This window comes from Rhinolophus ferrumequinum, chromosome 21 (genome assembly GCF_004115265.2).
Source record: "Rhinolophus ferrumequinum isolate MPI-CBG mRhiFer1 chromosome 21, mRhiFer1_v1.p, whole genome shotgun sequence".
NCBI lineage: Eukaryota > Metazoa > Chordata > Mammalia > Chiroptera > Rhinolophidae > Rhinolophus > Rhinolophus ferrumequinum.
The window spans coordinates 4603584-4609583 of record NC_046304.1 but is presented as its reverse complement, the minus strand read 5'-3'; the positions used below and the strand labels follow the sequence as shown (position 1 = coordinate 4609583).

The 6000-nt window shown below is 40.6% G+C and overlaps 1 pseudogene; it reads left to right on the top strand.

The window, feature by feature from the left end:
* The first annotated feature begins 200 nt into the window (after positions 1-200).
* The window catches only part of LOC117012848 (peptidyl-prolyl cis-trans isomerase A-like), a 29451-nt pseudogene continuing 23651 nt past the window's right edge, over positions 201-6000 (top strand).

The following is a 6000-nucleotide window of genomic DNA, read 5'->3' as shown; positions in this document are numbered from 1 at the left end:
CGCCACCTGCCAGCACACAGACGGTGCTGCAGGAGGCCATGCTAATCACGTCTGCGTCTATGTTGTTCATGGAGAGACTCCAAGCCTCGAAAAGAAAATCTACAGCCCGAGTTGTTTTCCTCCCACTTGCCTGGCTTTGTTGGCTTTAGGGAGGTGCATTTTTCCCTCCTCTGTGGGCAGCAAATTCCCCACGAGTCAGCATGATGTGCCTCTGGACTCACCCACCAGCTTCTATGGGCTGTGAGAGGGACGAGCTGCGCAAGTGTGCAATGCGAGCCTCTGTGCCTCCCGGCTCTGAGACATCCCAGGACTTCCGGGGTCCCTCAGTGTACCAACAGCCTCTTCACTGGCCTCCCTGTGACCTCCAAACAGGCAGGGCCTGAGCATGTGCCCTTCCCTTCATTCAGGGCAGATGAGTCAAGGCACCCGGGGGATCCAGAGCTGGCTCTAGGTCACCCTTGCATGTACCCAGTGCCAGATACTGTTCTCAACTTGTCATGCACTAACTGATCCAATGTTCACAGTTTTCTATGTGGACCTTATAGGTAGGTTCTATTTTAATCCCCATTTTACAGATGAAGAAACTGAGGCATGGAGAAGTCAAGTTAGTTGCCCGCCACTATGAAGGAAAAGCCCAGGCAGCTCTCTGCATGAATTCAATGTGAGAACCCACTCAAAACCCACAATGGGTTTGCCCAGACCCCCAGCTCCGACCTCTTCTACGTGACCTACTTTTTCCCCATCTCCCTCCCCAAATCACAGGCTAAATGGACTCAGAGGTGTCCCTTTGGCATACAGCACACTCAGATTTTCTATGAAAATTAAAAGGTAAAATCAATGCTTTTGGTCAGAAGTTTATCAGCTCTCCCTCTAGGTCCCCAAGTTGCCTTCCAGGGTGTTAAACATCAGCACACGTGACTCCTCCCTAGCAGGGTCCCCTATGGCCCTGCACCTTCAGTTGAACAGGTAAAAGATAGACATGTGATCAAAACAGGCAGTCCATTGCCAGGTCTCTGACCTGTGGCATGGTCTGGAACAAAAAAAGAGGACCAGGGGCCACCCAGTTATCTGAGGAACATAAGTAGGAGGGAAAGAAAGAGCTGGCACTCGGCAGCAGGAGCCAAAGCTAAAAGGACGCCCTGAGTAGCACAAAAGCCATGAGGGGTCATGGTAAACCTAAGTGAGGTCCTCACGTTGCAGTTCATTGAGAGACCTCTGAAGTCCCTTTTATTTTATAGATTCCCCTTTCCACTCTTGTTTTTTTTTCCTTATTTGAAGAAGAAACTGAGTTTCCCGCAGTCTAAACAGTGCTGATTACGTCTACTGTGTCCTTTAACTAGTTCTTCTGTCCCCTATAAATTGGCCATAAGCTCTAAAGCCTTAACCAGGTCAGTTCTGCTTTCCCATAGATGGTGTTGTAAATATCAGTAAGTTCGCAATGCCCGGTTGGCTCTCCTTTTGTGATGTTATCAGCTGTGGATGATTATTGACTAGAAAAGTTATTTCATTACCTCCTTCAAATTGATAATATTCTAATCCCATCATTTCTTCTTCATTTTATATCCAGAATACTTCTTTAATGGAACACTTGTCAACTCTTTGGTTACGCTGAGGTGCAGTTCACGGGAAAAGCACAACAAATCCTGGATTTTTTTTCCCCTCACTTATCAGTTTTCAAAATAATAAAAAACTGCTTTGCATGCTCCAAAATTGACTAAAGTTACTGGGTTTTGTAATGAACTTATGAATTTAAATATTTTTGAATGGATTTTCAATCCATTGCAGCTCTTAGTCATATAAATGCTCCAATTCTTCCTTCTCTAGCCAGCCAGAACCCTTTCAAGCTGGCTCCTGAGTCCTTTTGACATGACCCTAGACGTCTTTGATAGCTTCCTTGCTGCTTTTGTGACAAGCTGTTCTGGGTTCATCTGGAACATGAGATAAGCAGTTTCTCTAAGAGCAATTTCTCTTCCTTGGGTGGAGAATGGTTACAGGAAGCTGCACAGAGACTCACCCCCACAGCTCTCTTTGGTCACATCCTCACCCCTCCTCAGAGGTTCTCCTTCCTTCATGCAGAGCCCCTCCCAGGTCCAGCCCTGCATACCCCATAACATAGCTTCCCAATGCATATTTCCAGGGATGTGTTACTGTGCTGCAAACTACATTTATTTCATTAAGCTTTTGTGGGCCTGGAAATTCAAGAAGGGTTCAGCTGGGTGGTTCATCTCTGATCCATGTGGAATCAGCCAAGGCAGCTGGACTGGAGAGTCCATTTCCAAGCTGACTTCATTACCTACCTGGCATCCTGATGCTCCCTGGTCTCTCTTCTTCCCTCCCTCCCTCCCCTTTACTTCCTCTGTCTCTCCCCATGGTGTCTCATCCTCCAGGCTTCTCCTTGTGGTTTGGGCTTCTCACCAGCAGAGTGGTCTCAGGGTAGTCACACTTCGCACAAGGTGTCTGGCTTTCAAGAGGCAAGAAGTAGAAATCACAAGGCCAGGTAAGGGCTACCCTTAGAACTAGCACAGTGTCACTTCTGCCATATCCTATTGGTCAAAGGAATCACAGCGTTTGCCCACATTCAAGAGGGTGGCAAAATAGATCTCACTTTCTGATGGAGGAATGACAAGGACAGATTGCAGAAGAGAATGTGAGATGATTCCTGAGTTAGGCCAGTGACTCTTGCTAAGGACTTTATACAGAATTTCTGAGAAAATGAGAAAGGTTTGAAAACAATATCACTTTCTAACCGAATTTACCTTTAATTCGTAGCTTATCTTTTTAAAATCTCATAAAAAGAAAACCTTGCCTGTCCTAGGCAAGCTCCAGCATCACCTCCTCTAGAAAGCTTTCTCTGACCTCCTTTCAGACATATTGTTAGCTCCCACAGCACTTTGTTCCCAGTAGCAGTGCAATGTTTATATCTGATTTGTAGCTGAGTTCACATCCATCCCAAATAGAGATAGCATTTCCCAACTACCCTTGCAATTAGATGGCCATGAGACTAAGTTCTGGCCCATGAATTGTAAGTGGAAGTGGTATGTGCAACTTTCAGGAAACATCCCTAAAAAGAGAGAGGGTGTCTTTGTCCTTTCCTTTCCTCTTTCTTGCTGCCTGGAATACAGACATGATGGCTGGTGCTAGATCAGCCATTTTGTACCATACGATGATTTTGGGAATGGAAGCCACATACAGCAGAACAACACGATAAAGAGCTCAAATTCTTGGCACTGTGGAGGGCCACTCCCGCTCTGCCCCTCCAACAGCCAGGTTTATACATGAGAAAGAAATGAAATTCTATCTGGTTTAAGTTACTGTTTGGGATTTTCTGCCACTTATAGTTGAACCTAATCCTAGCTGATAAAACACATTTGGGGACTGGGAGGTGGAGACAAAATGCAAAACAATGTCTTCTCCACTGAAATGTGTACAGATCTTGGAGCTATTGGTGGGAAATACTAATTCTGCCATTTTAATTCTACTCCCCAGGCAGGAGAATGGATGCCTCAAATAGAAACATAACAGCTTAAAGCTGAATGCATCTGGTGACATCACTTACAATGCCAAGAGCCTGGAGACTAACTAAATGCTGATCAAGAGGAGACTGATTAATATATGGAATATCCACGTAATGGAAATTCTTTTTATTTTTTTTTTATTTTTCAGTTACATTTGACATTCAATCTTATATTGGCTTCAGATGTACAGCATAGTGGTTAGATACTTATATAACTTACGAAGTGATCGCACGATAAGTTTAGTACTCACTTAATATCACACATAATTATTACAGCATTATTGTCTATATTCCCTATGCTGTACTTTACATCCCTGTAACTATTTTGTAACTGCTAATTTGCACTTCCTCTTCCCTTCACCTTTTTCATTCAACTCACCAACCACCCTGCCACCTGGCAACCATCAGTTTGTTCTCTGTATCTATGAATTTGTTTCTGTTTTGTAATTCATTTATTTTGTTTTTTAGATTCCACATATAAGTGAAATCATATGGTATTTGTCTTTGTCTGACTTACTTCACTCAGCATAATACCCTCTAAATCCATACACATTGTCACAAATGATAAGATTTCATTCTTTTTTGTGGTCAAGTAATATTCCGTTGTACGTATATACCACTTCTTCTTTATCCAGTCATCTATCAATGGACACTTTGGTTGCTTCCATGTCTTGGCTATTGTAAATAATGCTGCAGTGAACATAGGGATGCATACATCTTTTCGAATTCGTGTTGGGATTTCTTCCAATAAATACCCAGAAGTGGGATTGCTGGGTCATATGGTAGTTTTATTTTTAATTTTTTGAGGAATCTCCATACTGTTTTCCATAGAGGCTGCACCAATTTGAAATCACACTAACAGTGCTCGAGGGTTCCCTTTTCTCCACATCCTCCCCAACACTTGTTGTTTGTTGATTTATTAATGATAGCCATCGTGACAGGTACAAGGTGGTATCTCATTGTGGCTTCAATATGCATTTCTCTGATGATTAGTGATGTTGAGCATCTTTTCATATGTCTATTGGCCATCTGTATGTCTTCTTTGGAGAAATGCCTATTCAGGTCCTCTGCCGTTTTTCAATTATGTGTTGTTGGGGAGTTTTTTGGTGTTAAGCTGTATGAGTTCTTTATATATTTTGGATATTAAGCTCTTATCAAATGTATCATTGGCGAATATCTTCTCCCATTCAGGAGGTTGTCTTTTTGTTGAAGGTTTCTTTCTTTCTCTGTGCAAAAAACTTTTTAGTTTGATGTGGTCCCATTTGTTTCCTTTTTCTTTTGTTTCCCTTGCCTGAGGAGATAGGTCAAAAAATATATCTCTAAGAGCAATGTCAGAGAGTTTACTGTGTATATTTTCTTCTAGGAGTTTTATGGTTTTGGGTCTTATATTTAAATCTTTAATCCATTTTTTAGTTTATTCTTGTATAGGTATAAGAAGGCAGTCCAGTTTCATTTTTTGCATGTATTTGTCCAGTTTTCCCAACACCATTTATTGAATAGACTGTCTTTACCCCATTGAATATTCTTGCCTGCTTTGTCATAGATTAAATGACCATATAGGTATGGGTTTATTTCTGAGCTCTCTATTTTGTTCCATTGATCTTTGTGTCTGTTTTTATGCCAGTGACATGCTGTTTTGATTACTAGCCTTGTAGTACAGTTTGATATCAGATAGCATAACACCTCCAATTTTGTTCTTCTTTCTCAAGATTGCTGTGGCTATTCTCCGAGGTCTTTGGTCATTCCATATAAATTTTAGGATTATTTGTTCTAGTCCTATTAAAAATGCCATTGGTATTTTGATAGGGATTGCATTGAATCTATAGCTTGCTTTGGAGAATGGACATTTTAATTATGTTAATTTTCCTATCTATGAGTACAATATATGTTTCCATTTAAGTGTATCTCTTTCAATGTCTTATAATTTTCCTAGTACAGGTGTTTTACCTTCTTGGTTAAATTCATTCCTAGGTATTCTTTTATGCAATTGTTAATGGGATTGTTTTCTTAATTTCTCTTCCCAATAGTTTGTTATTGGTGTATAAAAATACAATCAATTTCTGAATATTAATTTTATATCCTGCTGCTTTCCTGAATTCACTTGTCAATGTTTGCTTTATATATTTAGGTGCTCCTATGTTGGGTGTTTACAAGCATTATATCCTGTTGTTGGATTGATCCCTGTATCATTATGAAATGTCCTTCTTTTTCTCTTGTAATAGCCTTTCTTTTAATGTCTATTTTGTCTGATATAAGTATTGCTACCCCAGATATTTTTTTCATTTCTGTTGGCATTAAATATCTTTTTTCCATTTCTTTTTATTCAGTCTATGTGTGTCTTTCAATCTGAAGGAGATATCTTGTAGGCAGCATATGTATGGGTCTTGTTTTCTTATCCATTCACCACCCTATGTCTTCTGGAGCATTTCATATATTTATATTTAAAGTGATTATTGATAAGTACATATGAAGTCTGACAATTAAGT